The 9,930-nt window shown below is 39.4% G+C and overlaps 1 long non-coding RNA gene across 1 annotated transcript in view; it reads right to left on the reverse strand.

The window, feature by feature from the left end:
- LOC109524948 (uncharacterized) overlaps positions 1-9,028 on the reverse strand; it is a 17,567-nt gene extending 8,539 nt beyond the window's left edge. Inside the window, exons 1-2 of the long non-coding RNA XR_002170052.1 lie at positions 9,019-9,028; positions 8,779-8,784 (exon numbers count right to left, since the gene is read on the reverse strand). This is a non-coding gene — a long non-coding RNA (uncharacterized LOC109524948). The remainder of the gene's footprint in view (positions 1-8,778; positions 8,785-9,018) is intronic.
- Positions 9,029-9,930: the final 902 nt, after the last annotated feature.

Raw genomic sequence — 9,930 nt, forward strand, 5'->3', positions numbered from 1 at the left:
TTTTTTAAAAAAATTTATTTAAAAAAAAAAAAAAAAAAAAAAAAGCGAAAATGCAGCAAAAGGTCCACGAGAGGCAGCGAAAGTCGGCAAAACAACAGCGAGTCACATAGAGCAACATATACAGTACTACGTGTATATTTCATGTTTAGCGTATTTTGTTATTCATACACTAACCTAACCGAAGGGAGGGAAGTCTGGGCTTCCCTCCTAAAGCTGCTGCCCCCGCGACCCGACCCCGGATAAGCGGTGGAAAATGGATGGATGGATGGATGGATGGTTGTTGTTTTCAGCGGTGAAAAACTGCACTACATGTTTTCACTGGCATAAATATCTATAAGAAAATTATTTTCTTTTCAGCAATATTCAATAATGACACGATGTTTGGCTCAGGTTGGCATCTCAAAGTCTTGTGTTCACCCCTTTTTTTTTAAACTTCATCGTATGCGTCCAAACCATTGATGGAAATACTCAACATTCGGAGTAAGCAGGCTTCCTAATGCCACATTGACCCCTCGTTAATAGCTTTATTGTGAGCACTCTCATTGGGTTTTCAATGTTTGAGACCTCCTCTCCATTTCCTGAACCCTGAGTTAATTTGCAGATTTCAATCATCACACAAGAAAAAAGAATCTGAATACAATTAATTCATTTACAATTAAACATCTGAATTAATTTCAACCACTGCACTTAATATAACGAGATTTTCATATATAAAGCAGCTTATATGTTATTGAGGGACAGCATTAGAAATATACTGTAACTTAAAGATAAATTATAAAATAGCCTTGCTATATTTGTTGTCCTCGTTGAATGCAAAGTCACTCATGAGATGGATAATGTTTAACCGACTACATTCTGCCCAGACCAGAACGCTTTTCCCCCCTGTTTGTATTTTGTACAGGGTTGTGCATATGTCCACGAGCCTCCTTTGCGCATTCTTCGAATCCTTTTGTTTAAGCCTCTTGGACTAGTTTAACATTGTAAATAAGAAACTGTTCTGAATGTTCTATGTAGATTAAGAGTAAAAGTAGAAAAAGTAGGAAACCCCCCCAAAAAAACTTAGATCTCACTTATGTCCAGACACTGCTCACAAACTGTATTCAAATGTCTTTGTTTATGTTAACAGTTGCCAGGGCGATTGTGATTACACCTTTCTGGTGATGTCGATGTCATGTTTACAAGTATTTATTTCGTCAAAGGAGGCTATATTTGTCAGACGGATGATTATCTTCATCAACAGCAAATCTCCTGAAGTAAACACACGCTGAATTGTCTTAAAACAAACCTGAAATCAGTTTGATACCCATTCCGCTGCTTTCTTCAACTTGTGATAAGTGCATAAGAAAAGCAATTACTGCTTTCTTATTTTCATCCTTACAAAAAAGGTTAAAGGCTATCATCTCATGTTGTTCATGTCTGACTCACTGTCTTTCTGAAACCAGATGAGCTTTCATGAGTTGCATTTACATTGCAATTCATCCACAGGCTGTATGTACTCATGCCTTGCTTGCTTGCCTTTCTGTCTCTAAAATCGTCACCATGTCATGTTGCATTGGGCAAATTTGTTACGTTTGAGAGTGCTGGGTAGACCCCGGAGAGCCGCGGGGACCCTGCTTAATGCGCCGCATCGCCTGGCTTTCCACCGGTCTTCTCTGAAGTGAGCAGCCTCAAACACCAGCCTCGGGGAGCCGCTAATTTGTTGAACGATCTAGTGCCAGTCCTGCAACCCCATCCAGCTAAGGTAAAAGGAAATGTGAGAGAACGGTGATGGGTGTGCTTGTTCACCTTTATGTGGCAAGAGCGCACATATTTGTGTGTGTGTGTGTGTGTGTGTGTGTGTGTGTGTGTGTGTGTGTGTGTGTGTGTGTGTATTATGAGCATTACCTTGAGATTCAAGTAACAAAGCCAAACAAAACTGGAAGGAAAGAGCCACTTAAAGTAAGGATGCAAACTAACAAGGGAGAAGCAGATGAAATTGCCTTCAATTTTTCTTTTGGTGTGGTGTGCAAAGCAGGAGCGCTTTTTTTGTGACCAGTTCAAAGCCAATGCCTGCATCTGTGCTGTGTATACAAACAAATGGTTTGATCCACATGCACTCAGAGATAAAAGTGAAGGTGGCTTTCAAATAGCTCATTGATGATACATGTACCGAAGAAAACTCGAGCGGATGCTTTCCAGACAACTAGGGGTGAATATGGGGTTGATCATCGACCTGGATTCAAGTGCATTGGTGGAATATGCAAACCCAATTCCATTGAAGTGGGCATGTGGTGTTCAAAAGAAATCAATCATTTGCAAATCACTTTCAAATGATATTTCATGGAATGGAATACACTACCAAGTCAAGATATTTAATGTTCAAACTGACGAACTTTATTGTTTTTAGCAAATAATCATTAACTTAGAATTTTATCGCTGTAACAGACAGGGTGGTGTTTACCTCGATGTTACGATGATGGAATCCGTAAATTGCTTGCAACAGTACATTGAGGAACATTTTCCTGAAACCGTTCGATTATTTTCTCACGCAGTTGTACACAAAGAGGTGAACCTCACCTCATCTTTGCTCATGAATGGCTGAGCAACTTAGGGAAGCTCCTTTTACACCCAACCATGGCACTCACCTGTTCCGAGTTTGCCTGTTCACCTGTTGGGTGCGCCAAACAGATGTTTGATGAGCAGTCCTTAACTTTCTCCGGCTTTTTTGCCACCTGTCCCAGCTTTTTTGGAACATGTTGCAGCCATAAAATTAGACTTCAATGATCATTTGATAAAAACAAAGTCGATCAGTTTGAACATTAAATATTTTGTCTTTGTAGTGTATTACAATCAAATATGGGTTGAAGTGGCGGCACGGTGGGCGACTGGTTAGCACATCTGCCTCACAGTGCAGAGGTGCAGGGTTCCATTCCGCCTCCCTGTGTGGAGTTTGCATGTTCTGCCCGTGCCTGCGTGGATTTTCTCCGGGTACTCCAGTTTCCTCCCACATTCTAAAAACATGCGTGGCAGGTCAATGGAACACTCTAAATCAGTGTTTTTCACTGAGATATTGTCAGGTGTGCCGTGGGAAATTATCCAATTTGTATGCCTGTGCAGTCTATCGCATGGCAGAGTAATGATGTAGTACTCTTCCATACCGGTAGGTAGCAGCCGCAGCTAGCTAATTACTTTGTGCTTCGAGACAAGCGAAGTTTCTGGCGCGAGGCAATAGAACGAAAGATCTCTTTCATTTGGATTTACTTTTACTGGAGATGCAACAGCAACCAACTCCGTTGTGCTTGGTATGTGGTGAAAAAAGTGCTCCAACAGCGCTATGGTCCCAAGTAAGCTTAAACTCCATCTCCAAACAAAACAGCCTTCATTTCGAAACAAAAATGTGGAGTATTTTGTTCGCCTGTGTGAACCCACGGAGAAACAAGCAACGTGCATGAGAAAAACCGCAAAGGTAAACGGGAGAACCATGAAAGGATATCAGATCTGTGTTCATCCAAGACATTTATCACACTGAGTGAGAATAAATATGAAAGATTATAAAATATTTGATTGATGTTTATTTGATTCCTATTCAAGGTGTGATAATATAACGGTATTCCTTAATGTTAAAAAGCGCTTACAATAACAATATCACACTTTAATTGTTAAAATAAGCTTTTTTCACATTTTCAGCTTGTGGTGTGCTGCGGGATTTTTTTTTTTTTTCCAATAAAAGAAAAGTGTCTTGGCTCGAAAAACACTGCTCTAAATTGCCCCTCGGTGTGAGTGTGAGCGCGGATGGTTGTTCGTCTTTGTGTGATTGGTTGGCAACCGGTACAGGGTGTTCCCCACCTACTGCCCGAAGACAGCTGGGATAGGCTCCAGCACACCCCACTACCCTTGTGAGGAGAGAGTGGATCAGAAAATTGATGAATGGATGGATGATTTGCAAGTCATTGTATTCTGTTTTTATCGACGTTTAAAACAATGTTCCAACTTCATTGGAATTGGGATGGTATAAAAAGCTTGCTAACATCTAGAAAATCACAAATTATGAACAGCAAATCCAAGAAAAGAAGCATTAAAAGCCAGGCTGCATTCGTTCCAATTCAAATGTGAATAAAAAAGGGAGTGGAATTGTCAGTGTTCATGACATTAATACATTAATACATGACAAGTGCATTAATAATAATTCAGTTTTTTTTTTTTGTGTGCTCACAAAGGGGACACACAACAGAATTCGTCAATTTTTTTTTCTTCCTTTCAATTCCTTTCAGTTCCACTGGGGGAAATGTAGAGAGCAACTGGACAAATAACTTTATACTGAAAAGTTTATCGAAAAAAAGTCTCCACTCCAATGAACATTATTCTAGTTATGCTAATTTTTGCCTTTTTGGGAAAGGATATTCGTCAGTGTTCTGGGCTTTCATCTAAAGTTCTACTCGTCACTTTGGCACCTACACTAGTGCATGTGAATGGAGATTATTTTCACTTTTTCTATTTTCCCATTGACATGGAAAGTGGAGAAATTGTATTTTTTGAAAATAACCATGTATGTGTGGAAAGCGCATAAGAGGCTGGATAAATACCAAAATAATGGAAAACACCTTGAGTATCGAAGAACTGAAAAAAGAAATATCCTGAGGTGAAGCCAAGAAAAAAAAAAAAACGGCAAGTTTACTGTGTGAAGAGATGAAAAGTGAAAGAAGACTTGGGGAGATGAGGAAGCTCAGGAGGCAGAAAAAGAGGAGAAAGGTTGAATGAACAAAAAAAGAGAGCACCTGCAAGGATGATGGGTGACAGGGAGACAGAAAAATGGATGTTTTGCGCCATTTCCTGTGATGATAGCCAGACTTATTTTCAGCTCCTTCAAATGCCCCACACTGTCATAGAACTGAACCTCCCCCTGATCACTTGAACAAAATTTATTTGCCAAGCGTTTATGTGGGCCTTTTGGATGATCAGCTCAAAAATAATGACATCCGTGAGCTATACACGTTTTTCGTGTGCTCATTTACTTTTCTTTCACAAGTGACAGCTTGAAAGTAATGACATCTTATTTTATTCATTGTCAAAGAATTACCTGGTTGAGTGACCATTTACAATCAAACTCCAAGATGTGGATACGTGGAAAGGGCGACGTTTGTTGCCTGGGTGTTCTGTGCGTGTGTGTCACTGTATATTCAACAAAAAGTTGCCAATAGGGCGTGTGGTTCTCATTGCTCATCTAACTGCTCAGTAATATGGCATTTTTTGGGAATCTGCATTTTACTCCAACACACTTGGTTTTGAAGTATTTTTTAAAATGTATTCTATTGTAGGTTTTTTTGTTTTAGTTTTTTTGTTTGTTTTTAATCGTGTCCTATGGTCTTTAAGTCTTTTGAAGTTGAACTCCATTGTCTCCTTATGGGAGCCTCCAGGCTGGGAAGTGTGTTCGATATGCCTGCTGGGATGTCATTCTGCTTATTCTCCAGATCCAAGGTCTGGGGGGCTCAGCACGTTGTGGAGAGTTCACCCTGGTGTACCCGGGTCAGCGGCGGCATCCTCTGTGGTTGAGGGCTTTAGCATCACTTGCTGTGGATGGCTCCCATGGGTAGTTTTTCCTCACCTGGGTCCTCAGTGACTTGCCGTGTTTCGACACTATCGGGTAATATGGGCTGTGTGTGCGGTGTGTGTGTGTGCGTCTGAATGTGCAGGGATGGGTTTTTAAACTGAGTATTTGTTGCCATTTTTATTGTCTGTTTTTATCGCTGTAAAGCACTTTTTGCTGCATTTGTGATGCATGAAATTTATGCATTTCGATTTGATTAAATATGGAGCTACAACCAGAAGGCGGTAACATATTTATTAATAATATGTGAAAGGTCTTTCCTCGCCAATCACACCATTTTATAAAACATAACCACATTCAATGTGCTTCAGAATTTTTTATTTATTTATTTTTTGTCCTTTCCTTAAGTAGGAGTTTGGTGTTGTTGGACAAGAGGACCCGAATGACAAGTCAATCTATGGACATTCCAAAATGGTGTTTGATGGGGTTGATCTCATTCATTTTCTTCCACACAAAATTCACCCAACAATGTTTTTATGCTCCTTGCCACAGTAACACATTTTTGAAAATACCTTGGTAAAATGAAAATTCAATTACAATTTTTGGTAACTTAGCTGTCTGTCTAGTTGTAGTCATAAAACATCATCTCAACACATTTTTGAAAATACCTTGGTAAGATGAAAATTGAATTACAATTTTTAGTAACTTAAGCTGTCTGTCTAGTTGTAGTCATAAAACATCATCTAATTCCCAAATCTTTTGTCCAAAGAATGTACATATGGGTACATGTAAAAAACCGAAAAAAAACATGAAGACATTTTAGTGTAATGACAGCAGGGATTATGAAATGCTTAACAGGGCACAGAGCTATCCATCCGTTTTTAGTACGGGTGAGTTGGCTCCCTGAATTTGAGTAAATGGTGTGGTATATCATGCATTGGTCACCTGTGAATCATTGGGCCATGCATAAATATATAACAATTCACCCTCACATTAACACCCTTAGGCAATTCAGAGTGTTCAATTAACCCGAGAATGGCAATTGTAGAATGTGAAAGAAAGCTAGCGTAGTTAGAGAAAAAAATATACAAGCACTTGGAGAACATGCAACACAAAGAGAATGTTTATTATTTCAAATGAACTCCTCACTTCAGGGCAGTAGAACCCTGTGATTTCTCACAGCCAATCAGCAAAGACAGTTTATCATACATTAATAATGGAAATGCTGATGAAATGTGTAGTATGAAAAGGTGATTATTTATTACATACTTTTTTTTTTTTTTACATATAGTCATAAACAACATCAATACATGTTTGCAATGAATGTAACATAAAAGGTTAGTTACATTTCCCAATGTGATTCTCTTGGCTGCTTTAATATAATGACAACTACATAGATTCAAATCAATATACTAAATCATTCACCTTAAGTGAATTATTCTCAACTGTTTATGACATGCATGCGCATGACAGGCTTTTTGTCCAAAACACCGAGGGCAGATACCGGTCGATGGGGAGATGATGTACCTGTAAATATTTGATAAGGTCCACGCACTGTATTGCCCCTGCATTAGACCTGCCGCTCAAAAGAATGTCTGACTGTTTTTGAGCAAAAAACAAGCAGCTGCATTCTGCCTGCAGACAGAGACAGAGCCTAAAACAAGAACACGAGCATTGTTTCATTTGCGGGGACAATAGCTCAATAAAATGTGCAATAGAATGCAGGCAGCAAATTGACAGGTTGGCTCCACAACAAAAAATATGTGGCCATACTGATTCTTATTTGTTCATGGGAAAAAAGATATATTGGAGGACATTTATTAAGATTCTCGTGCTCCCCATAGCTACACCAAACAAATCTATCATTTAAAACACAGAAGTTATGTCACAACTATACGGAAGATTTCCTAAAGTCGAGGGGGTTTCTGTATTATTAAATACTAAAGTAAGGCAGTTGTAATCCTGCTGTGACAAATTAGGATAATGATAAAAGACCGTGATTATTGCACTGTGTGCCCTTGTCTGGTTACAATTAAAGACCCTGTCATGAATTCAGAGATTTGTTTCAATGTACATTATATACATGTTTAAACATAATGACTGAAAACATGCAAAAACTGGGAACTATATTATTTGGTACTCAATTGCGGAACTGAAGCGTTCAGCAGTTTATCATCATTTCTTTCTATCTGCTTTCATGGGCTTAGCTAAAACAGGGCCCTGTGGTGCACTTGGTCGCCCCTCCCCAACTATGAAAGGACTTGAGCCCCTATGTTCACATCAACGCTTATCCGGTGCAATTATCTAATTGCATGGGCAAGTCTCTCTCTCTCTCTCTCTCTCTCTCTCTCTCTCTCTCTCTCTCTCTCTCGGGCGTCGGTCGGGCTGGCTGGCTAGCTAGCGAGCTAGCTAGCTATCCATCATCAGTTTGAAAACTTCTTGGCCCATTTCTACCACTACAATGTGGAACTAGCTAGCTAGCTAGCCATGCTTACACCCAGAAAATGCATCTTCCTCTTGAATGCCGTATTGGCCAGGACAGCTCAGTGTTGTCATTTAATTTCCCTAGTGTTATGTATTTTGTGTTAGTCAGCCTTCCGTAATATGTAGAAATGCAAAGGATTTAGGATACAAAAGCAGCAAGAATGTCTGTCATGGGGTGTGAGCCGCAGGCTGAATAACGTGACGGTGTGTTTAATAACAGGTTTACTTTCGCTGAAGTGTCCCTGTTTTGTGGACTCTCACACCATCAAGACACCAATGAGGAGGTGAGACTACAGACGAGTACTTCAACTTCTTAAATGAACTTTAAATTGTACATTAAAGGTTGACATTTTTGGGGGGAATTTCACGGGATGGGAGTCAAATGTACCTTTAATCATGGGATTAGGACAGTACAGGATAAACAGTTCATGGGATCAGACGGCCACTGGGATGACTTCTATACAATAACACTCTTAAATCAACATCTTGGTAACCTATCTGTCAAATGGGTCGATTGTTTTACTTCAGGGTACACTAATCAAGAATAAACATACGTGAAAACCTGTAACCACTGTAAATAGCACAGACAGTTCTTGTTCTGAAACATTTATTTATTTTGTGCATGCAACACTTTTTTTTTCTTTTCTACACCCCCTCCCCCTCCCCCCAATTTCGCTGCTGTAGTCTGCAAATTTCCCCAGTGTGGGACAAATAAAGATTATCTTATCTTATCTTATCAAATGAGTGCATCGCATTTGAAAGAAGCAAACAGAACTCTGTTTTCCGAATATATTTGATGTGCACTTTCCCATGGAAACCTCGGTGCTTCTCTGCCTCGGCCTGCACACCTACAAGCTCAAAATCATGACCTGAAAAAATATCTATTAGAATTGCTGTCATCCTTCCTTCAATTTTCTGGTTGTCAGCATTGCAACAAAGTGTTTGGAACAACTCTCATCACTTTTTCCCTAGGGAGAGGGCTGGCTATGTCATTCTCCAGCTCTCCAGACATTTGCTGCACCAATACAAGTCCCTTATTTCCCCTCACTTGGCTGCAGTATTTGCAGCCATTTGGAAAAGACGTTTCGATACTTTCCCCGTGCTTCTCTTCTGCCTTATTTTCCTCTTTCCAAAGTGTCACATGCCACAAATCAGCCAGTCCCATCTCTCGTCCTTTTTTTAGTGTTTCTGTAAATTGATATTGATAATCAAATGTGAATCAAATGTATTTTCCCTTTGCGGTGTCTTCTCTGACCTTGCATTTTCCTGCTGCGTGTCCTACATTCAGTTGTCAGCGCTGGCTGGCCACAATGCTGTATGTGTGCCCTCGCTCACCCATCTGTTTCTCGACTAATCCAGTCTCTCCACCCCCCCATCAGGCCTGAAAGTTCTAGAGTTAATCTTGTACTATAATCAGACATGAAAATTAAAATCTTGTTGACTTTTATCACGGCCCCATCTGGGAAATTGTTTTTCATTTTTCCAGACTTTTTGGTCTTAGTATTATTCTTAATCAAAAATAACAACAGCAACAAATACATTCTCCTTCTCTTTTCATGTTCTTCCAAGTTCAAATTAGATTGAACAAATGAAAATAATACTTGCAATCAGGAAACGCTATGAAGTGAAGAGTGAAATATTTGGTCACTATGTTGACTATCATTTTATAACGGTTGATTTTTTTTTTTTAAATGATCATTCTAATTTAAAATAAAAATGACTCAGTCTCAAGAGGCATTTGAAGGAAGTAATTTAATTATATTTCAAGACTTGTAGTCTGAGTTTCACACAAATAAGGTTGCCGCATCTTAAAACCATCTTCCATTTGTCAATACGGCTGCAGATTTTCATTCTGACAGAACTGAAGTTATTTTTATTGTCATTCCTGCCAGAGTGCGGCACAAATTAGAGTTTGAACCTCA

This window comes from Hippocampus comes, unplaced genomic scaffold (assembly GCF_001891065.2).
Source record: "Hippocampus comes isolate QL1 unplaced genomic scaffold, H_comes_QL1_v1.1 scaffold45, whole genome shotgun sequence".
Taxonomy (NCBI): Eukaryota; Metazoa; Chordata; class Actinopteri; order Syngnathiformes; family Syngnathidae; genus Hippocampus; species Hippocampus comes.